We start from the raw sequence: 24,591 nt of genomic DNA, 5'->3' as shown, positions 1-24,591 counted from the left end.
TTCTATGCAGCAAACGCTGCTGCAGGGAAGATATGAATCACGGATTCAGCACCAGATGCTGGTACGTGTGGTACCCAGCACGGTGCGTGTGGTACCCAGTGGGCACACGGGCGGCACACGTGTGCCACACTGATGTACACCAGAAACGTAGGGGCACACGGACACGGATAATTCCGGTACCAATTGTTTCCGGTACCGGAATTATCTGGACGTGTGAGACTGGCCTTATCATGAGCGTCTTGTCCATAACACTTGACATATTCCCTGGGTGGTGGTCAGAAACTGGATCTCATCTGTAAGACCTTGGGAGGTATGTTTGGCCCCAGTTACACATGATTATACACACACAAAAAAATTAATTAAAGAGTAGCTGTTTTAATTTTAAGAAAACTTGTGAAAATAAGATACGTACTATGTCGTGTTAGAGAAATCTGCTTCTTTCTCCTCTTGGACTCATCATTTCTTCTCACAATTCATAGATATAATCTGTATTCAATGAAGAATTAGCTGAAATTGGAGATGACAGTTGGTGCCGATGAGATTCTATGTAGAAAGAAGGAGGAGCTGGAAGCAGAGCTCCTCCTTTCTTCTACATAGAATCTTATAAAAACCAACTCCCATCTCCTATCTCAGTGATGTAAAAATCCGTGATCACTGAATACAGATTTTACCTGTGACTTGTGATCAGTCCAGGAGGAGAAAGAAGCAGATTTCTCAGATAAGACATATTACAAAGTTTCTTATTTCCATGAGTACTATTGATTTATGAAGAAAGAAATGAAAATGACTGTTACGGGCGTACTGGTTGGAGGGCGTTCATTAGCTGATGTTCTCACTCAGCACGTTTGTTATACTGCGTGCTTCTTTCATGCTTTATATTGTAATTGTTTCCCACTTGCTGACACTTGTATTGCATTTTGCTGGTACAAATTTCAACATGCCACTTTAGGTACTTCCCATACTAGCCAAGAAATCATAATTAGTGACAAGACTTCTTTAATTTACGTTGTAATTGCACTCAAAAAGTCAGGTTTCCTTTTATAAGATTAGCAACCAAAGGACATTTTTAGGGAACCCCCATCACACACAGACCCTCTGGCTTTTCACATATATTATTTTTAAGGAAAAGAAATAAAATAGTAAGGCTAAGTTCACACTAGGTGTTTTTGCTGTGTTTTGTTGCTGCGTTATTTATGCTAATTTTCAGGTGCGTATTACAGTACCAGCAAAGCCTATAAGATTTCAGAACTCTCTTTCACACACTTCGTTTTTGTTGTCATCAGTATTTTGTGTTTTGCATGGTTTTTTGGACAATAGCACAAGTCACTTCTTTCAGCGTTTTTTCAGCATTTTCCACCCATTGACTTGGATGGGTGGTGAAAAACGCTGAAAAAGTGCACCAAAAATGCAGGTATCAGGTTTTGCTGCGTTTTTTTGTACCAAAGCCTGATTCTATGGAAAAGGACTTTTTTTTCTCATCACTAACCTATATCGGCATGCACAAGTGACAAATCTAGCATGCCAAAACCACCGCAAAAAACGCAAGAAAAAACAAGGAAAACATGCTCTTTTTCCTGCAGATTCTCTCCTGCCAAGAGATCAGGTTTTGGTGCAGAAAAAAAAAACGCTGAAAAACACATAGTGTGAACTTACCCTTAAAAGAGGCTATAATTTTAGGGCAAATTCACATAGGATTATAATGCATTGATTTCACATTATACATATCTGTAGTTTACATTGCATCATTCAGTCCCCATCTTCTATATTCACTTTTTATTGATTAATTATTATTGGCCGCTCTCCTAGTTATCATATAAATGAGTGACATCTTTTCATAACCTCTGACACTAAACTCCCTAGAGAATAGGAATATTTGTACAATAATTATGCCCAAAGTAAGGTCTGTAAAGCTCGGTTAATACCGTGCAGCAGTCACCAGGGGTTGGAGGTTGCTTGGTTCCCAAGGTCCCTTGAAATGAACACATACAGTAAAGATCTTCACCAAAAGACGTAAGACATTTTATTATAGCTGATCAGGAGAAAACATTTTGTGGAACTGATTTTAGAAAAATATATATATATATAAAATAAAAAGGGATGTACTCGGTCCTCAGGGAATTGAGAAGCCAAATCTAGTAAAACTCAACAAAACCCAGGTGGAAAAGCAACAAGGCTGAAAGGTTTGGTGACCTGACATCCGAGACGGCACTGATAAACGAATTAGAAAGACCGCTCAAGCCTATTCAGTTTTCCAATTTTCTCTTATATCTTTTCCCGGAGGTCCTAAAAATGTCACACGAGGTCGTGTGCATGAGGTGAATGAGGAAAGGAATTAGACACACAACCCAGTATCATAAAATCGATCTTTTCTTTTACCTGTAGGCCAGCTAGCTGATGATTTTAGGATTGCTAAAAATATTTTCTGGTTCAGCACAAGTTAATTCTGACTTTCTTACCACAGGCACCAATGTTACATATCACCCCCCCCGATCCAGCAATGCGATCCACATTACTATGGTGTGTTTTTTCCCCACGCACAAGCACATAATATTGAGGAACATTAGGCCCCAGATGTCTACAACCTCGTCGCACTGACTTACGGTGGATACCGCGTCCTCCACTGACCAGGACACGCAGGCTCCATTCCACAGGAGGCAATACCGCCGGATTTGGCCATCCACCTGAGACACTGGCTGTGTCCACCTATATATATGACCTTAATGAAAACTCACAATCCTTTGGGTCCACTAACTTCCGTTCACGATCAAATATTGTGACAGATGAAGGTCCAGCTATAGGACCAAAATGTTTCTTCTGTTACTTATTGTGGACACCATTAAATCACTTTATCTCATTAAGTTAAGTCTGAGTGCCGAGTTTTTCGCTATTATTCATGGTATTACAACCTCATAGCGACCTGCTATATTGATCAGCACCGTCTTTCATTTAAGTATGTACTGCATCACTTACTACATAAAATCAGATACAAAACATATTCCTCTTAGAAGCTTTTTTCTTCATTTTGTTGACTGTGCATTTTTTGTAATTCTATATTCCATCATTGTTTATGGGGACAGCCATATTGCCTAAACTGATGTTAACAGCATTTGGAAATTTGGCCATGACATCAATTAATCTCCTGGGAGGAAAAATAAAAACGAAGGAAGTGGGAAATGTCTTGGATTCCCAAAGGAGTTGTCAAGTCTCCCAAGTGTCTTCCTGAAAGGGAAAAGATGAAGAATTAGTTATAGCTTCAGGAGAACCCCTATAATGTGGTCGGTGCAGTGTTAAGATATCCATTACAACCCTGGTTTCTATGGCCATGATAGACAATTCATTTAAAAAGGAGAGCTACTGACATCTTGATTTTGCCAGGGAAAGGTGCCATTCACTGCTTGTTTTCCCTAAAGTGGGCACTGAATGGAAAATCTATTATTACATTTGCCATTTGTCACAATTCCTCCTCTCAGTGTGGGGAGTCACAGTCCAGTCACTCAACCAGAGCCGGGGCATGCTGGGTTTCTGTGGTATCCTCGGAGTTGGAGGCTGAGGTCCATAAAGTCCAGTCGTTGGCCCCTTCCGCATCTCCAGGGTCCAGATTATTTGTACCTGTGTATCTAAGATTGCCTCTGTTGCAGGAGTTTCATGTTTGCATCTCCAGTGGTCATCTTTAGGTCACAGCTATGCAGAAAGCTATTACTAGGTCTTTTTGGTGGCCATCTATGAATAATGATATTAAAGATTTTGTATTTGCTTGTGAAGTTTGTACATGCACTAAAGTCTGTCATAACCTGCCGGCTGGGGAATTAGTTCCATTGCCAATTCCAGAAAGACTGTGAACTCTTCTGTCCATGGGTTTCATCAAGGATTTGCCTTTGTCTGGTAAGAAAACTGTTATTTAGGTGGTGGTTGCCCGATTTAGCAAACAATCTCATTTTATTTCTTCTTCAGAGTTACCTAATGCTGAGACACTCACCAGGTTGTATATTTGTCATATTTTAAGATTACATGGATTCCTCTTAACATTGTGATTGAAAAGAGAGTGTAATTTGTCTCCAAATTCTGGAGAGCTATTTGTATGAAACTGGGGATTGACTTATCATATTCCTCTGCCTACCATCCTGAAACCAACAGACAGACACAAAGGACAAATCAATCTTTGCAGCAAATTTTAAGGTGTTTTGATGCTGCTCAGCAGGAGGACTGGTCTTCATTTTTACCTCATGCTGAGTTTGCCTTTAACAGTCTTGTAGATTGTGAGCCCTGGCGGGCAGGTTTCTCTCTCCTTCTGTACCTGTCATGACTTGTGTTTTTTAAGATTATTGTACTTGTTTTTTTATTATGTATACCCCTTTTCACATGTAAAGTGCCATGGAATAAATGGTGCTATAATAAATAATAACAATAACAGTCGGGTCAATCAGTCCACAGGGACCATGTTGTTTTTTCTTTTAACTTATGGTTTTCATCCCCATTTTGGTGAGTTTTCTAGGATAAGTTGTGAATGTCCTGGAATGTAGGTCGCCATACAGAAACTTGGGAATGTCTGGAGGGAGGTACTAAATACTGGGTCTGCTTTGATTCGCCAAAAACGGAAGGCTGATAAAAAACATTCTGCGGGTTCTTTCTTTAAAGTAATTAATAAGGTTTTGTTGTCATCCAAAAATATTATACTTTAAGAAGTTGGCTAAGTTGGGTCCAAAGTTCATCAGTCCCTATGAGATTTTGGAAGTGGTCAATCAAGTGGCTTTTGGGTTGAAGCTTCCGCCATCCCTTTGCATCCCTAACATCTTTCATAAATCCCTGTTAAAGGAGTTTTCACCTTCGATGCTGTCTCTCTCATCCCCGCCTCCTAGAGTTTGAGGCACAAAAAAATTGTAGATTCTCGGAAGGTCCGTAATTCCCTCCAGAATCTCATTCATTGGAACGGACACAGACCATAGAAGAGATCCTTGGTTCCAGCCCAAAATGTGATGTCTAATTGCCTAGTGACAGCCTTCCTTTATAGGTTTCCTGAGAAACCTGGGGGTCCTTTAGCCCCTCTAGAAGAGGGGATACTGTTACGATTCCCCCTCTCAATGTGGTGAGTGTCAGTTCAGCTGTCAAATCTGGCTCAGGGGCATGCTGAGCTGTCTATCGTGATAGACAGCTCAGCTGTCCAATCTGAGGCTTGGGTGTGCAGAGCTGTCAGTGTGGTGAGTGAAGGTACAGTCACCTAATGAGGCCCATGGTGTGCTGGGTTTCCCACAGGTGTTTCCTGTTCAGAATGATTCCCAGGCTATTTAGCTGACTGTCTGCCTCTTATCTCTGCCAGTTGTAACTCTGCTCAATTTGGTGTGCGTTGCTCTGTGCTTTGAGTTCCAGTATTTTCATCTTTGTTGACCGACCTTGGATTTCCCTTTGGCCATCCGGTTGCTTAACCCCTTTGTCTTGATTAGCTACCTTCATGGACTTCTAACCCCAGACTATGACCTGACTACGCCTTTGCCTCACCCCTCTGTTTATGACGTACCCTCCTAGCTTTTGACCTTGGACTTCCTGACTGACCCACCTCACGGCATGTCCACAAGTAATGACTAGCATTACATCAATGTAATAAACTACTGTCCAACTAACACTTGGGTAACCTGAGACTTGATCTAGTTAATGGATCTTTGGTTTGGCTCTTAGAGATGAACCTAGGAAGGGATCCCCATTTATGATGCTCATGTGTCTTAACAGGTACAACCCCTTTAGTCTAATTTCTATAGCTGTAATCATCATAAAAAATTGAATCAGCCAACAATACAAAGTGTCTAGATTATTATTACACACCTGTCCTGGGTACCCCGGACTCAACTGGGTCGGCTGCCCTTTGTTGTGCTCCACATGGGGTTTTGCACGTTGCCTGGCGTGGAACAATGACATTAGCTTCCTAGACCTGTTTAAGGCCCATTTACACACACACACACCTGTGTTTTCGGATTGAGACTTTAATGTTCGTTGTTTGATATGCTCAATTATCTGTTCTACTGTGTTTTAGCTCTCATCTTTCCCTGCTGTGTTCTACTCTACCTCTCGGACTGTTCCTGAGTTTTCAATTATTGTTAGGCCTCATGATTCCACATGTCCTCTGGAAGCTGCACCAACGACTGGGGCACCATTCTGGACAGGTGGATTAGCAGATCCACCTCACCTGGTGAGGCCTTACAACTACTGTATGAAGTTTTGTATTAGTTAGTTTTGCATAGTTAAGTCCATGGGCGCAGTCATGCCGTTGGTCAACACTGTCAATCAGGAGCACACTGCCTCCTACCCCTGGCAAACAGGAAGCCATGAGGATGAGGAGAGGTGTGCTGCTGAAAACATAACATGGGTCAATCTCTGTAAGAGACAACTAAAAATGTCAGAAATCCGTTTTACCCCCACCTCCACCCTCTAAAAAAGTCAATTTTTAGTTTAGAATGGAGAATTTTCACAAATAACTACTGTGAGTCTCACCAGACAGCTTTTTGACATAATTTCCTTTGCAAAGAGGAAATGGGATGAGGAAGGTTAATAAGATTTGACCCACACATGTCAGACTCATTACAGCCGAGATACAAGATGCCACATTTGTTATATTACTATAGAGGAAACATAGCCGGCTGCAATCAGCCATCTATACCTTGATCTAAACACAACCGCTCAAAGTCTCTACCTCAAGGGCACCATAGTAATATAGACACCTGGCACGGGCCGGACTATAATCTGTGTCTGCTCAATCTCAGAATAAGAAAATCATCATAATCAAATCTTTCCGGTTACACATTGAGATCAGAAATCTGGACATAAAATTATGTTATTTTCTGCAATGTACAATTACGTCTTGCCTGACCATTCCCAGGAGAACATGGATTTATGCTTCACAACCTGTCTGGAATTACATTCCGCAGCAGAATCGGCCATCGCGCAGGTACACGTGTAGGTCTCCCACGTTATCAATGTGAGTAGTAGTCAAGCCTGTTCACAATATGGGGGAGATCTCGTAACACTGTGTAATATGCACCACCAAGCTGCTAATGAATTCACCAGAAGCTAATGCTTTTTCTGTCAAATCAAGCAGACTGCAGGCCTCTACTGACAATATAAACTTTCCTTTGCCCTTGTTTGCCCTTTCCATGATACTGGTGCTGCTCTCTCGTGTGATAACCCTGTATCCGTGCCCACTGCCGGGGGCAGACACGCAGGAGGTATGCACCCACATAATGGCCACAGTCAGCATGGATACCTGTCCATCATAGGGACCTAACATATATTAAAAAAAATTTTAAAAAATTCTACATAGCATACATTTCTTTGCAGTGTATACCTGTACCTTGGTGACCTTTTCTATATAGTTAAAAGGTAAACAGACACACACCGGCCAGATGGAAGAAAAAAATGCACCTTTGGACTTGTGAATGGGGGCCTATGGGAATATTACAGAATCTGTGGATACATTGTGCACAGACGCAGTGTGCACATAGTCTAATCCTGGCCATTCACATTTGATGGCTATTGGCCAAACAATGCTGCAGCCGATCGATCGTTTGTCCGTCAGCCATCTTAGTCGACTCTTCCATAGACAAGGAGGTCTCATATGGCCGAGCGCTCCTGTGTTCTCTGTGAGAAAGGCACTGATTGACACGTCGGCCAGCAGCTTTTCTCAGGGAAGACAATGCAATCATCAGTCTGAGATCGGACATGCACGATCGACATCTCTCTCAACCATCAGTCATCCAGCACCCCCATACACATTAGACCGTAGGCGAAATCCGTCAATATTGGTGGGTTCAGCCAATGTCCAATGTATATGAGGACCTTAACACTGTAAGATTTATGAAAAAATAAATATTTCACTGGTAATTACCATCCAGTAGCAAAAATGGCCAACCGTGACTTTCTCTAGAGGGATCCCGCTGAAGTTTCTGCGGTATATGTATGCCAGCAGTGCCAAGACCTACAGATGGCCATGTTTAGCTTTATGGGGCTGAGGTGCAGGTACTCTGCGCAGCAGGTGTCCAGGAGGCCACTGTGCAGCGTAGAAAATGAAAAGTTGTTGCAGCCCATTCTCAGTGAGGGAATCAAGGTCTCAGCATGTACGCGAAGCACTCATCATATTAATAACCATTTAATCAGTCTTCATGTTGAGACATACAATGAGTCCATCCTCAATAGATTGAAATTAGGTTAGTATTTGGAAATCTGGTACATGGCTTTGGGTCACCTCAGCGCCAAAGTCCACGTGCGAATGCAAGATATGCGCCCATGATTCTTGCATCAGTTCTTACGTTTATACATGGTGTAATGAGCAATAATCCCACATGTAACCGGTAAGTATCAGAAATCACCTGCCCAGGGCATGGATTTGTACCCGTGTATTATTAACCCCTTTACAGTGCTTTGCCCTGCGCCTTCATAGGGATCCGATTTCAATGTATTTGCAACACAGACAGGATACATTATTCTTACTATGGATCACATTGGATATATACTCTTAGACCTTTTCATTCCAGTAGCAGAAGTTAGTCAGCAACAATCTACAAAACTGTCATCCAAAAGTAAGTTGTTGAATCCATTGAGGTCTATAAAAGCAAATAAATGTGCATGAATCACCGGATGACTCACGGTCTCACCCAGAGGAGTGGTCACAAACTTTGGTCTTGTCCAGTCTAGCTGCAACGTTTTACAAGAGCTCAATGAAATACAACAGGAGAAATTTGCAAAAAATGGGCACAACGTTATAAGAATACTGGTAATAATGGGAGGCTTAAAAATGGTATATTTTCCATTGTGTGGTAGCTGATCGTATGCGCAGAACAATGGGTCATCTTTGCCAAAAACAGGTCCTCGTCTTTTCAGAACTGTAGGCATACCTAGTCTATCACCATAATTTAACAAGGCCACAGCCACGTTGTAGTGTAAGCAATAGACAGGGAGAATTACATCTGCACCGAAGTCCACCAGGTTCCTGCAGTCCTAAATATGCCACCAATGTGTGATCCCAAAGAGAAGGCCCTTTTTTCCACCTAGAAAAATGCACAGAATTGCAATACAGTCCTTTGAGGTCCGGTTGCAATTACTACAAGATTGATTGTGGCATAATTTCAAGAAAAAGGCAATGGCACCATCCATCTCTGCAGCCAACATTTTATAGATTGGGGCATTGTCGGACGGGGTGCCAAGGGCCCATCAGTAACATCAATTCCAGGACCCACTTTACAGTTACATCCAAAAAGGACTTTATCCTTATTCACACTTATTTCTGTTCTCCTGTGGGCCAGTCCAAGCCTGGATGGGGTTTTTCTGCTCTTGGAAGTGGGCATATAATGATGGCTTGTACCCTACCAGTATGCCAGCAGTCTTACTACTAGATGTGGGGACAGAGGCACTGGGAATACGGCTGTCAATCAGAATGATGTTGGAAGTCCTGCCCTGTCGCCAGAGCGGAGCAGAAAAGAAGCCTCCGCTCTGTCAACATGGAGTCAGCAGAGGCAGCTGAATCTCCGGCAGGAGCGGTCCGTGAACAACGGCGCCGGACACAACAGGCAGGTAGGTAACAACTACATGCCTGTTAGTGCATAAGCAAATTTTTAGTTTTTCACAAAGTCACAGATATTCCCTTTAACTATAGACAATGAGAATGGCAATTAATGTTAACATGGCCGGAAGGGGACTCTTGTATAACAGATCTGATACGATACATTGTTGTTTTTTCAATTCAAGTCCAAATGATGCTAGTGTGAGCAGGGCATTAGCTGCAATAAAATAATTGTTTCTTTTTTTTCTTTTAACCCATCTACTTTAGTGGGTGTAAAATGATGAAAAAAACGCTGAAAGATCTTGGCAGCAGCAGGACTGAAAATATGCACGGGAAAAAACAAACAAAAATAAACATAACATGGGCATGAAATTTCAGAAGTCTATTTTACGCACCAAATACGCTGCTTAAAATACACGGCAAAAATGTCATATGTGAACATACTCTGTGTGAACATACTCTGATCTCTACAGCTCCCTTTCTAATAATGCATGTTAGTGTGTAGGACTGTGGGGTGAACTGTTTATATTTGCATGTGTTTGTTTATCATAAAGTGTTTACAATAATTATAGAGAGTTCACAGACAGATACAATGTAACTCTTACATTTTGCAAATATATATCATATGTGCCCATATAATAGGTAGATCATACTTTTATTTACTAGTACACTATTTTGTTTATTACACTCATACTTTTTTTTTTTTTCCCTTTTTTTTTTAATTTTTTTTATTTTTTTTTTGTTTTCTTTTATTACACTCATACTTTTAGCCCAAAGAGAGAGAAAAAAAAAGAGCAAGAAACCACCTCCCAGCTCAGGCCTCCCAGACTGGTGAAGTCACACACAGCAGAGCTTCCGCTCACCAGGCTGGACCCCAGCACTTCCTCCTGCAGACCTCTCTCCTACACTTCTCCCAGCACCTCTCCCTTGTACCCAGCAGCAGAGTCTGATTAACCCCGTGTTGCCCTGCCCTGCGTGCACACAATACCCCCATTCTTCGTGCAGCGAACAGGTTACCCATGCCTAGGTGCAGCGCACACACATCTGCACAGCTGCACCGAGCACCCTGCACAAGGCGCGCACAATGCTACTGTTGTGGCAGCAGCTCTCACATTATTAGTTACTAAACATAGTAGAAGCACTTTGCTGCACATATTCCAACGCACCTTTCACAAAAATGATGTGAGACGTATTGTGCCAAATTTACAGAACTTTTTTTTTTGTCGTCAGTTGTAGCCGACGCATTGCAGCATATGTTAATGTCAAGAGCCATATTGTTAGAATTAAAAAAAAGCATACCCAATTAAAGTGGCGTTATAACGTACACTGGTGCACAATTGTGCTTAATTACAAGCTCTCATTTGCAGCCTGAATACACCATATAGAACAATGTGCTGGATATATAGGTTTTATATTGCTCTGGTTTGTGTTAGTAACAGCTGGCTCAGTGGTTAGCACAGTACTGGGGTCTTGGGTTCAAATCCCACCAAGGACAACATCTGTGAGTAGTTTGTATGTTCTCCTCGTGTTTAGGTGGGTTTCTCCCGCACTATAAAGACATAAAGATAAGGAATGTAGATTGTGAGCCCCAATGGGGACAGCGATGATGATAATGTCTGTACAGCGCTACAGACTATGATGGTGCTATATAAGCAAAGCATAATAACTTCTAGATCTGAAATAAATACAGAAGTGGCGACGTGTTTCTATTATACTTTTCCTCTGATTGTTCCTCTCCTGGCTTCCAAATGCCGATGTAAAATCCTTAACGTGTGAACGTGGCCTTATGAACATGTGCAGTACAAGGCGCGCACACCCACATACACATCTAATCTCTCCGCCACCGATATACTTTCCCACAAGCACTTCCAGCCCTTCGCCCCTCTTAGCGCCCACACGATCCGGGCAACTGGACGCGTAAAGTGAGCCCGTACCTCATTCTCTTCTCCGACTGGAAACCTCTCATTAGCCAGAGCAGCATTTTCCTGGGGGGTGGGAGGATTAGCAAGAACAGAAAGCAACCACCATCTTCTGCAAACTCCAAACGTGCCGTATTCCCAGCGATCGCCCACTAAAGCGAGGGATACAAGCGTGCACAAAGTCTCCCGGGTCCAAGAAGGCGAAAATAAGTAAGCAGTCAGGAAATCAGTCAGAAGTGCCGCCAAAATGTGAGCCCTTTCTAAAGAAAGGCCCTCCCATAGACAGGCTGCCAATCAAACGCGGGTCACGAGGCTGTTTGCTCAGACTGAATAGAGTTCCTATTGACACAGCTTATGTCTGCAGCATGCTACCCTCAGCAAAGCTTTCAAGAACAGATCAAGTTACACAGTCTCTCCCTTTCTGCATTTTAGGGGCGGCCATAAAATACAATCTTCCCCAGAATACATTTTCTTTTCTTTTTTTTTTAGAAGGCCGTGAAATAAATCTCCACAAGTGAGCAATGTTTGTACAGTGCTCACAGACCCCCTAGAAAACAGCAGCGTGTAGGAGACGACAAGAGAAAAGTGCGAAAAATGTAAGAACAAAGAGCAGGGTCGTTAAACTTCACTCTACGGCATGGGGGCGCGCGGACTAATATTTTATTTGGGAAAGGCCTCCGTTCGAATTAAAGATACATCTTTCCAAAACTATTATTACATTCTCTTCATTCTGCACTTGATAATCCAGAAATTCTGATAATCCGACACAGAATTCAAGTTAACCAGGACCAGAAAAGAAAACCGAGAGTAGACTATTTTGTAGCAGTTGTTACTTACTTTCTTATTGTTTTTTACTTTTCTAAGTAAATTGAATTTGAATTTTTAAGCAAGTGGTATCTCTTACTATCGCAATCCAATAATAATCTGGTTTTTAATTCTGAATTATAGGAAATGATGCATAAATTATGTAGCTGGCCAAATGGGTGCGTTAGTTTTCTTTCATTCTGGAAGGGAACCAATTTGTATTCCCGATACACAGTTGGTTTCCTTAAGAAGAGCCAAGACCTACCTCCTCCAAATATTACAATGGAGACATCTCATAACTGGGTCATCTGTTCAGACTTTTGTGTCTGTTCTTGGGAGATGTGGAAAAGTAGTGGACGACTCATAAGGGGTTATCCAGAATGAGACAAACATGGCTACTTTCAGAAAGAACGTCCCGACAAATTTACCTTCGGCTGTAAGAATTTACAAAAACTCTCCTTCATAGGCTGCGGTATTTGTAAAACTAAAAATTTAAGAAAAAAAACAAGCTAGGTATCACTTAGGGATGGATTCACACATCTGTTTGTCACAGTCTGAGCACAACTCATGATATACGGAGAGGTCAAGGGTCTATTATTATTATTATTATTATTATTATATTATGTCTACCGACCCCAACTCCGCATCCTCATAGCCATATGTGATTGCTGCCGAGTTTGGGTTATGGCCATTCCTTGTATCTTGGACCGAGAGAGTCTAGCCTTACCCGCTCTGGCGCTCCACAGCTCCTCTAATCTTGTGTGCTGTCAGCGCTGCAGTCAATCAATGAGCTCACTGCACATAGAGAGACCATTGACTATCACAGGCTAGCACATAATGATATGGAAACAACTAAATTACAAGTCTTATCGAATCAGATTTTAGTTAATCTTGAATTAAGAAAAAATCAACACCAAACATTCACGTCGACATTGGACCCATATAAAGGCGCTGACCCCTCCATAAGAGGATAATTCATTGTGCAATGGCCAAATTACATTCCAATAAGTGAGCAGGATGTGGCTCGGACACACCTGAAAAAGAAGTAACCTTAGAAATTGGCAATTTCTAGTATTAAATGCAAGAAATGACCAATGTAAAACAGGTATGTGTGGTTAAGATATATACACACACTAGTATACAGGCAGCAGACAATCAACTGCTTCCAAGACTCTTATAGATAAGGTAGCAATAATACGACTATGACAACTAAACATCAAAGGTTGTAGGGCAAAAGCTTTTGAGGCTCATGGTTTATGGTAAAACTTTCACCTGTTCTGTAATCTTCTATAGCCTTAAGCATGATTGATGGGGAGTGAAAACATTTGTTCTATTGGTGCCGCGATTCATAAATGACCTTGACAATTATCAGCGCAAGTAAACGAAAAATAATCCTGCCTTATCTAAAGATCAGGAAGGCAATGCAGTGCCAGAATGGAAATTAACTTGTCACTTAATGTTTCCCACATTAATATATATGAACATTTTGTATATGGACCTTTCTATAGGTATTGGAGAGCATTTAATTCAGTGGGATTGATGGAGATAGACCAGTACAGCGGAAAGCTCACAGACTTGACCTATCTATTGAAAAAGGGGACTAGGAAGCTCTATTCTCATGCCCGGTTGGGGTTCCAGCGATCACCAAGTTATTTCAGATCTCACATCTTGGCAATGTAATATTTTTCTAAAGGATGATTAACAAACTTCAATGGCCCAACATGCAAGGCCATGGATTCAGTTCTTTAAACAGTCAGAATTCTGGGGTAAAACTGTTTGAAATGTACCAAAAAAGTTTGTGTTTTTACAATTTTTGCCATTTTTATGTCAGTTCTGGCCAACACCATCCAGAGCTTAACAATGAAGATCTGCCCTAAATAACTGAAGAGACTCGGAAGCCCCTCAAATATGTACAATACAAGGTAAAGGGGATTTCTAGCTAAAACAGTAAAAGCAACTAGGATATGCAATCACTTTCTTATCATTAAGGAACCCCATGATCCTGAGAATATGAGGCTGTGCCAAGTCAGGGCCATCGTGATAGTACCATTATTAAAAACATTCTTAAAATTCCAGTTCTGCGTAAGTTTCAATAAGAAATACAATGATCTTAACAATTGAAAATAAAACCTTTTGTTTTGTGAAATAATGAAACATTTAACCAGAATTCCTGTCTGACTCATTCCCCTTACAGCAGGTCTCTTGTATACGGCTTCTCTTTTCCATTAATCTTGGCTACATCTGAAAAACATTTCTTTCCCTGCTATGAATACGTTTATCCTAATAATCGGAAGCTCGCCAAGACAATCTGCAAACAATATCACAAAATAGCAAAAGTGAATCCAGAGAAAGTGATTTCAGAAGAGCTACAATGGGGAGCCCCACTTATCACAGTCCGTCTATCCGGCTGTATCACTGGGAGATTCACTGGTGGAATCGACTATGACTCTCCATAATTGAGAGTCATAATGGAGGATGTTCTCAGACCTAGCTGTTGTGGCTTGTGGGACTCCCTCTGTTGGACTGACATGACCATTATAATACAGCTGTCAGGGCCAGACAAATCCTTTAACAATAGCTTTGTAAGCATAATGGCATTACTGGCTTTGGGATTATTTATTGGTAAATGCTCATCGTAAATGGTCATTATGTGATGTGAGCAAACAATTCCGCATTGGACAAAAGCCAAAGGCCAAGTCTATCTGATGTTCATTATGAAACAAAAGCAGCATAATCTCTGTCTTTGTGCTCGCCAACCGAGCCGGCCAGCTTTTAGAAAGCCAGGTACCAGTGGGTCTCTCTTTAAACAGCCAAGAAGTGAGATCTGATGTGCAGCTATAAAATGTGGACATCATATGGAATTTGTATGTTCTGTCTGTGTTTGTGTGGGTTTCCTCTGCTTTCCTCCAACACTCCAAAGACATACAGATTAGGAGCCCCAACGGGGACAGTGATAATGTCTGTAAAGCGCTGAGGAATTAATGGCGCTATATAAGTGGATAAAATAAATATGTTATGGATTGAACTAAAATGACTATACAGTCTATTCAAATGGCAGAGACTATCTCATGATTTGTGGGGGTCCCATCGTCTAGACCCTCAGTGATCAATTATATCATACTAGATGGAGGCCTGATGCTATCGCATCGGGAGGGCGGTAATGTCACGATGGGCGCAGGCTGTGCAGCATTGAGAATCTCTCCCCCCCATGTGCTCACTCACCTATCCACTCTCTCTTTCCCCATGTGCTGACTTCTCCCATCTGTGCTCTCTTCTTTGACCTGTCTATGTGCTATCCCCCTTATCTGCTGTCTTTCTCATTCCTGTGCTGTGTAAAATTGTCTGTGTCTGACCTTGTACAGAACATACCACAGCTCCTGGGCAGGGGAGGAAACAAAAGACAATACTGACATTACAGCAGGAGATCGCAGAGGATACATTTTGTGAGGTAAAATATTTATTAAAAACAATCAGTGAAATATTTTACCTCACAAAATGACACAATCAGAAAAATATAATCTTGAATTTGATGTTTATTTAATGAACATATCGCAGTACATTTGCCCGTCGATCTGTAATTCAATATCGCTGCTCATGATAAATCTTGAACTATAGATCATTTAGAGGCTTCACATGGATTCAGATTTTGGACATAACCTACAAAGTATTGTATTGTTGTATTGTATCCCATTTTATATGACATTTTGGGCCAGCGATACTAATATGACACTGTATGGAGACCTGGCATTCATCAGGTTCAAGAGTAATTTCTCCTTCCTAAATCCGATAGGCAAACAAAGCGTCTTTCTCCAGCGCATGACATCACTGATCAAACGACATACTTGACAACAAACAGAGAAATTCTTTATTACGTGGGGTCCGCAGAGGTATCCGCTTTGATAAGTAGAAACCGTTGTCATGGCAACCATGTCGAGTACTAGAAAGTCTGCCAGGCATGTACACGCTACTGTAGCCACAAACAAGAACATGACGCCTCATAGCCAGATCTATAGACGACAGGGCTTTGATTTTTGCCTGGCCTACCAGCCAGCAGTCGCCGTTCAGCAGCAGCGAGAAAGCTGCTAATTCTTCGGCCTGTTTTCTAGGCTCATCCAGATGAAGTCACTGAAATATGTATGGGCACAGGCCGCTCTGATCAAAGCCGTATCGCTGAGATCCTCGTACTGCTCGGCACACGCGCTTCTCGGCACTAAATGACTACAAAACGTACCTTCATCTCCTATGCAAAGATATGTCAGCATTAAAAAAAGAGATCTGAGGATAATTTGCAGAGTTTCAGCTTGCACGATATGAAAGATCCAGTGATGAACATTACGTCTTGTAGCTGAAATATTCAGCATCTGCATAGTAAAAAATCACTAAGCGTGCACGGGCTTATTCACATGTCAGGGATCTGTCATGTCCGCAAAAAATAAAAATGCTTTTTCCATCAGTCTGCTCAATGAGATATTCCTCTTTTTTTCACCATACTATCACCTGCTTTTCTCATATGAAAAAAAGAGAAATGGAGGTTTTCCAAGCTTTTGTCAGTGAAAAATGGAAAACACTAGAATGCAGCATGGATAGCTCGTGTGCTGTTCTTTTTATCACAGGCCCGTTGACTTGAATAGGTGAGTTTGATCCATAAATTGGACACAGATGAACAATTTGATTTATTATGTCCTGGTCCGATGTCCTCTGTGGCATTTGATTCCCACTTCTATGCCTGGGAATCAGCCCGGCTCTGACACTTACTAGGCCCCGCAAAGTCATGATGGCGAGTGAGTAGTGATGAGCGAAGGTGCTGGGATTAGGTGTTATCCGAGCACGCTCATGTGATAACCAAGTGTCTTTGGCGTGCTCGAATAATATGTTCGAGTCCCGTGGCTGCATGTCTCGCAGCTGTGTAAGGCCTGTCCCACACGTCCAGATAATTCCAGTACCGGAAAAATCGGTACCGGAATTATCCGTGTCCGTGTGCCCGTGCGTTTCTGTGGCACATCAGTGTGGCACACGTGTGCCGCCCGTGTGCCGACTGGGTACCACACGCACCGTGCAGGAGACAGGGCTAGAGATAAGCGCTGTCCCCCCCACGTGGTGCTGAAGCCGCCATTCATATCTTCTCTGCAGCAGCGTTTGCTGTAGAGAAGATATGAATAATCCTTTTTTTTTTTGTTTCTCGTGTTTAACATAAAGATCCCTGTCCCCGCCCCCCTCCCACCCCCTGTGCGCCCGCCTGCTGTTATTAAAATACTTACCCGGCTCCCTCGCTGGCGCTGCTTCCTGTCCTGGCCGCACCTTCTACTGTATGAGCGGTCACGTGTTGATATGCCCCCCCAAAAAAAAAACATGATGCAACTCCCTGGGTTTTTACACCAAAAACACAGCAAAACTTGATACCTGCGTTTTATGCTACGTTTTTGCACTTATCCATTACTTTCTATGGATGAAAAAACTCTGCAAAAACGCTGAAAGAAGTAACATGTAACTCAAAAACACAGCAGTTTCCCAATTCAGTAAGGGAAAAACACAATGTGTGTGCATGACATTTCTGAAATGCCATAGCTTTCGCTGGTACAGTAAAACACAGCTTAAAATTTGCATTAAAAAACACAGCAAAAAACGCAAATTGTGAACATAGCCTAAGACTTTTCATATCTTCTCTGGTTCATTTGGTGGACAGAACTTGGTGGTGAAAGTGAAGAAATCAGCTAAGAATATCCATGTTGTGCTGTTTTATTTCTATGACTGATCGCTTGGAGAAGCTTTGGAAACATCTCTCTTTTTTTTGGCATACAAGAAAACTGATGACATATGAATGTAACGAACTTACGGTATACAGACCTATAACAGAAGAAAATCTGATGCTAAAAAAAGCAACCTAATTTTATGGACATAAAGAAAATGTTCAGATGTTTTGGGGGGGATTGAGTACGAGAAAAAAAAAAAAAAAAACAGGATCCAAATTTTACCATGAGTGCAACATCCATTTACTGTCAATATAAACTTGTAACCATTATAGTCTGTAAATCACAGGTAAAACACATACTTCAAGCTCAGATATCTAAATGAGGTCACACAGCCATCTTTCCCACTACACAGGTCATGAAGCCACAAGATCGTATTCTGTAGATGCCGTACTGCACCATAATCAATGTGACCATGGTCGCATTAGAATCTTCAATTTGCAGCGACTTTGATATGCAAGTTGATAGAGATTCAGCAAATTTGGATTTCCATCACCTTATAAGTCATAAGACCACGTTCTCTGCCATTACGTTAGATAGAGCGTCACCATACCGTGTGACCCGGCCAATGTCATCATGTAGCCTCAGTCATATTGACTTATGTCGATATTTTTGCATAGCCACCAATGTTACTACGAGCGATCTACAATATGGGACTTCAGATTTACTGCTTGTATGAAGGTAACAGTGAGGCTGCCGTCACACTATCAGTATTTGGTCAGTATTTTACATCATTATGTGTAAGCCAAAACCAGGAGTGGAAAAATTAGAGGAAAAGTATAATAGAAACATATGCTCCACTGCTGTATTTATCACCCACTCCTGGTTTTGGCTTACAAATACTGATGGAAAATACTGACCAAATACTGCTAGTGTGACGGCAGCCTAACACACAAGACCTGTGCAGAATTTAGAGTGAGGAGAAAATGGCCTCCTCTTATCAGCAGAAGTGCCAGCTCAACACGAGCCAATGACTGCATCACTGAACTATAAATCTATATCAATATATCATATACAGTATATATACACTCACCGGCCACTTTATTAGGTACACCTGTCCAACTTCTTGTTAACACTTAATTTCTAATCAGCCAATCACATGGCGGCAACTCAGTGCATTTAGGCATGTAGACATGGTCAAGACAATCTCCTGCAGTTCAAACCGAGCATCAGTATGGGGAAGAAAGGTGATTTGAGTGCCTTTGAACGTGGCATGGTTGTTGGTGCCAGAAGGGCTGGTCTGAGTATTTCAGAAACTGCTGATCTACTGGGATTTTCACGCACAACCATCTCTAGGGTTTACAGAGAATGGTCCGAAAAAGAAAAAAAATCCAGTGAGCGGCAGTTCTGTGGGCGGAAATGCCTTGTTGATGCCAGAGGTCAGAGGAGAATGGGCAGACTGGTTCGAGCTGATAGAAAGGCAACAGTGACTCAAATCGCCACCCGTTACAACCAAGGTAGGCCTAAGAGCATCTCTGAACGCACAGTGCGTCGAACTTTGAGGCAGATGGGCTACAGCAGCAGAAGACCACACCGGGTACCACTCCTTTCAGCTAAGAACAGGAATCTGAGGCTACAATTTGCACAAGCTCATCGAAATTGGACAGTAGAAGATTGGAAAAACGTTGCTTGGTCTGATGAGTCTCGATTTCTGCTGCGACATTCGGATGGTAGGGTCAGAATTTGGCGTAAACAACATGAAATCTTTGGGATGTGGTGGAACGGGAGATTCGCATCAGGGATGTGCAGCCGACAAATCTGCGGCAACTGTGTGATGCCATCATGTCAATATGGACCAAAATCTCTGAGGAATGCTTCCAGCACCTTGTTGAATCTATGCCACGAAGAATTGAGGCAGTTCTGAAGGCAAAAGGGGGTCCAACCCGTTACTAGCATGGTGTACCTAATAAAGTGGCCAGTGAGTGTACATATATATATATATATATATATATATATATATATATATATATATATATATATATATATATATATATCAATGCACAATATACATGGCTTGTACAGGTCCTTCTCAAAAAATTAGCATATAGTGTTTAATTTCATTATTTACCATAATGTAATGATTACAATTAAACTTTCATATATTATAGATTCATTATCCACCAACTGAAATTTGTCAGGTCTTTTATTGTTTTAATACTGATGATTTTGGCCTACAACTCCTGATAACCCAAAAAACCTGTCTCAATAAATTAGCATATTTCACCCGTCCAATCAAATAAAAGTGTTTTTTAATAACAAACAAAAAAAACATCAAATAATAATGTTCAGTTATGCACTCAATACTTGGTCGGGAATCCTTTGGCAGAAATGACTGCTTCAATGCGGCGTGGCATGGAGGCAATCAGCCTGTGACACTGCTGAGATGTTATGGAGGCCCAGGATGCTTCAATAGCGGCCTTAAGCTCATCCAGAGTGTTGGGTCTTGCGTCTCTCAGCTTTCTCTTCACAATATCCCACAGATTCTCTATGGGGTTCAGGTCAGGAGAGTTGGCAGGCCAATTGAGCACAGTAATACCATGGTCAGTAAACCATTTACCAGTGGTTTTGGCACTGTGAGCAGGTGCCAGGTCGTGCTGAAAAATGAAATCTTCATCTCCATAAAGCATTTCAGCCGATGGAAGCATGAAGTGCTCCAAAATCTCCTGATAGCTAGCTGCATTGACCCTGCCCTTGATGAAACACAGTGGACCAACACCAGCAGCTGACATGGCACCCCACACCATCACTGACTGTGGGTACTTGACACTGGACTTCAGGCATTTTGGCATTTCCTTCTCCCCAGTCTTCCTCCAGACTCTGGCACCTTGATTTCCGAATGACATGCAAAATTTGCTTTCATCAGAAAAAAGTACTTGGGATCACTTAGCAACAGTCCAGTGCTGCTTCTCTGTAGCCCAGGTCAGGCGCTTCTGCCGCTGTTTATGGTTCAAAAGTGGCTTTACCTGGGGAATGCGGCACCTGTAGCCCATTTCCTGCACACGCCTGTGCACGGTGGCTCTGGATGTTTCCACACCAGACTCAGTCCACTGCTTCCTCAGGTTCCCCAAGGTCTGGAATCGGTCCTTCTCCACAATCTTCCTCAGGGTCCGGTCACCTCTTCTCGTTGTACAGTGTTTTCTGCCACATTGTTTCCTTCCAACAGACTTACCATTGAGGTGCCTTGATACAGCACTCTGGGAACAGCCTATTTGTTGAGAAATTTCTTTCTGGGTCTTACCCTCTTGCTTGAGGGTGTCAATGATGGCCTTCTTGACATCTGTCAGGTCGCTAGTCTTACCCATGATGGGGGTTTTGAGTAATGAACCAGGCAGGGAGTTTTTAAAAGCCTCAGGTATCTTTTGTTTATGTGTTTAGAGTTAATTAGTTGATTCAGAAGATTAGGGTAATAGGTCGTTTAGAGAACCTTTTCTTGATATGCTAATTTATTGAGACAGGTTTTTTGGGTTATCAGGAGTTGTATGCCAAAATCATCAGTATTAAAACAATAAAAGACCTGACAAATTTCAGTTGGTGGATAATGAATCTATAATATATGAAAGTTTAATTGTAATCATTACATTATGGTAAATAATGAAATTTAACACTATATGCTAATTTTTTGAGAAGGACCTGTATGTATCACTTTGTGGAAGATGGGTACCAGACTAATTCTTTGCCACATATCAATGAAAGCAGGCTCGGACTGGCCCACAGGGGAACAGGGGAATTCTCCGGTAGGCCCCTCTGTAAAGAAGTGCTGATGAGCAGTGATCTTACGCTTGATTCACAATTTGCAAAATATGGTATCATCTAATCATTTATTAAACAAGCTAGCCAAATTAATATTACATAGAGCCAAAAGAAAATGTGTGTACTAAGGTCAGCTTATTTTTACATGTAGCTGAACAGTAGTCACTAAGAATCAATCTCACTGGTGGGCCTTTGCCAACCCAGTCTGACACTGAATGAAAGCCTAGCTTTATCTCCGAATAGCCCATATTTAGCCACTGACCTGTGTGGAAAAAACAGCTATGACCACCCCAGATCTGTGGCAGAAATCTTTATTCATGGAATTTAAATGAAAACGACAACATCGCCGGTGCTTTGATTCGTTTGCACAATATACAAATATTTATGCAAATAACCTAAGAATATTTTTTACGCGAAGCCTTGCAAGAGACACGTGAATGATTCCTACAATTACAGTAGAGAAAAGCCAGCGATAGCAGTAAGATCAGTAAATCAGACAATTGCCAAGATAAGTCTAGGTGCACATCATGTTTGTGGCCGTTTGTGGCTCAGGAAGTACGCGTCCATCAGTGGCCACGGTCAGGATAGATGCTGAGGCATTGGTACACTACAGGGGCCCATTATAAAGATAAGTACACAGCACGGTATATATTTCTTAGTAGTAGCCCTCTGTATAAGAAAGCGCCGTCTGCCGATGATAATGTTACACTCGTATGTCGCGGAAAGCTCCTGGTACATACTGAAGGTTAGTGCTCAGATACACTGTGCACCTTGCCCAGAGAGGTCCCAGATATTGTCACTGGGTGGTCCTTATGTAAAATCCTTGCTCCTAGACTTGATGGTGGGGGCCAATGGCTAGTGCAGCGTTTGCTTCTTAAACAGAAGTTATTGCACAGTCTCCTCAAAGGGACGGGAAAAACAGACACTTATTGCAGAGCGCACAGCACTCCTGTACTTCTTTGTTTCAGGCTTTATTCCCCCGATGAGTTTCTGGTGCGTTTTTGACACTGAGTATTGTCATTATTTAAAATAATTTTTTACATTATTTATAGTTCTAGCAGAGTGGATGGGATTTATAGAAATCTCATTCCCACTGTGCTTTATTGTCACTCAGCGTAAACTGACCTGCGGTGCGGGTTTCAAATCAGCTACATGTCAATTTCTCTTGCGGGTACGCTGAGTTTTATGGGCTGATTTTTCTCATAGACATAGATGCGGAAAATTTGCAGGTAAAACTCATGTTCATTTTTAGTGCATTTTCGCAGCGGAGACAGATCAAAAATGCACTTAATTTGCACTTCACTGTATCAATAACATTTTTGTCAAAGCCAAATACCAGGAAGCATCAAAAACAAAGCCGCTTTATTTAAAACATGACATACAAAGCAAGACAAAAACACATTGTCCAAAAGGCAATGAAAAAACTCAAGTAGCCAATTAATATAATAGGTACAAAACTCACCAAAAGGTCATCATGGGAACGTATCCCAATAGCTAAGGCGCTAATGGTGCCCTGTTCTTTTTATGTGTCCACACAGAAATAGTGGCAATAGTAAAAAGTGATGACCCTGATACTGAAGGATGCCCCACTGTATCCACCCCCACACATATGATGACCACAACGTCACCTTTTGGGCCCTCTTTGCCGCTGGTCCCCTTACAACCGCTGTGCCGCTACCCTGGTAGTTACACCCGTGTCTGAAGCTCTGATGCTGTTATAAATATTCCAAATTCTAGACACGTCATTTAATGAGACGCATTTTATAATCCAGGTGGAAAATCACTCATGTTTCTGCCCCGTCAGACATTGCGACAGTGGACTAGGTGACGTAATGTGCCGACCCAAAGCCACTTAGCTGTAGACAAGCAGCACGTGAGACAGGAACCAGTCTGTCTACAGAGATAATAAGGGGTAGGAATAAGCAGAGACGGGAGATAAAGGTCTTTAGATAGCTATTCTAAAAATAATATTCTATGAAAGTAATAGGATATAATGACTGAGTATAGTAGTGAAACCCTGCAGCCATATTAATGTCCCCATGTTGTGCGTATCAGACCGGTCTAAGCAAACTCTGCCAAGCTCTGGAAGACATTCAATAGTGTGAATACCACTCGGTGACGGGTTCCCACTAATTACAGGATCAAATAACAGGTTCAACATGTTGTGTAATTGACTCCTGCTCGATATGTAAGCTGATCCTTAACCATTACTCAACTACTTAAACATCATCTTCATCATCGGAGGAGGAGTAAGAGGAGGAGGAGGATTAATAAAGGAAAATCAAGTAGAGCAAACAGCCATTACAGAAAAATAAGGCAAAATTCTACAGTGGAGCCCAATCAATGTAAGAGGAAGCAAACATCATGTGAAGGTCATTACAGACAGATTCAAGGATCAAGCCATGAATTGCTTAATCCATACATTGACTTTATCTAAGAGATGCTTTATAATCAGCAGTATACTTAGGGGTGAGAGCACTTCAGGGAATAGAGAACGTCTGCTGCAGGGAATAGAGATCCCCCCGGCTGCTCTCTAAGCCCCCTTTCAGACATCAGGTTTTCACTGATAGACTAAAATAAGTGCAAATTTGATGGGTCTGTTCACACATTTATGTATTTCTGTGTCTTAGGGCTTGTTTCCACTTGCGAGAAACACGTCCGTGTCTCACATGTGGAAACCAAGCTGTGGCGCCGGCACTCCAGAGTGGAGCGTGCGGCCGCATAGGAACACATGCAGCTGCACGCTCTGCTCCAAAGTGCCGGCGCCACAGCTTGGTTTCCACATGCGAGACACGGACGTGTTTCTCGCAAGTGGAAACAAGCCCTTATC

At 42.0% G+C, this 24,591-nt stretch overlaps 1 protein-coding gene across 7 annotated transcripts in view; it reads right to left on the bottom strand.

The window, feature by feature from the left end:
* MBNL3 (muscleblind like splicing regulator 3) overlaps positions 1-24,591 on the bottom strand; it is a 156,145-nt gene that overhangs the window by 108,055 nt on the left and 23,499 nt on the right. Inside the window, exon 1 of one of the 7 annotated variants that reach the window (XM_077285344.1) lies at positions 11,476-11,762. The exons of 4 other annotated variants lie outside the window; for them this stretch is intronic. The gene's annotated coding sequence lies outside the window, so the exon portion shown is untranslated. Of the gene's footprint in view, positions 1-11,475; positions 11,763-24,591 lie in introns of those variants that run through there. 2 more of the 7 variants (XM_077285347.1, XM_077285342.1) reach the window with 2 other exon arrangements.

Source organism: Ranitomeya variabilis, chromosome 2, assembly GCF_051348905.1.
Source record: "Ranitomeya variabilis isolate aRanVar5 chromosome 2, aRanVar5.hap1, whole genome shotgun sequence".
NCBI lineage: Eukaryota > Metazoa > Chordata > Amphibia > Anura > Dendrobatidae > Ranitomeya > Ranitomeya variabilis.
Note: the sequence above shows the minus strand (reverse complement) of the source record. Positions and strands in the feature narration are given on the sequence as shown.